We start from the raw sequence: 443 nt of genomic DNA on the forward strand, positions 1-443 counted from the left end.
GGCTCTCACACTCCTGGCCACAGCCCACCAGCCCTAATCACTTCAGGGCCAGATGTGAGACAGCTGGGACAGCCCCTATGCTCCAAAGTCCACTGAAATGATTCAGACTAGTCAATCCCAAACCTGTTTACCCTGCCTATGGAATACATGATAAAGGCTCTTGCCCACAGTTTTTTCGCTCTGCCTCCTGACTGCCTGGTGCTTCCTTGTGGCCCTCAGTGGCATGACCTGTATTCTCTCACCTGGGATCTGTGTGTATAATAATAATTTTTTCCAATGGCCATTGTCTCCTGATATGTTGGCCTTACCATCCTAAATAATAATAAATCCTATTAAAACAAAAGAGAGGTAGGGGGAGGGGACAAGGGGGGTGGTTATTGGCCAATTCTAGTTACCTGAGTTAAGAATCTGAATGTTTTGTCTGCTTTGTTCCACGCAAGCAG

The 443-nt window shown here is 47.0% G+C and overlaps 1 long non-coding RNA gene across 4 annotated transcripts in view; it reads left to right on the forward strand.

Moving 5' to 3' along the window:
- LOC309635282 overlaps positions 1–443 on the forward strand; it is a 290,386-nt gene that overhangs the window by 276,535 nt on the left and 13,408 nt on the right. The window lies entirely within an intron of this gene.

This window comes from Balaenoptera borealis, assembly GCF_965194805.1.
Source record: "Balaenoptera borealis genome assembly, chromosome: 9".
In the NCBI taxonomy this organism is placed as follows: domain Eukaryota; kingdom Metazoa; phylum Chordata; class Mammalia; order Artiodactyla; family Balaenopteridae; genus Balaenoptera; species Balaenoptera borealis.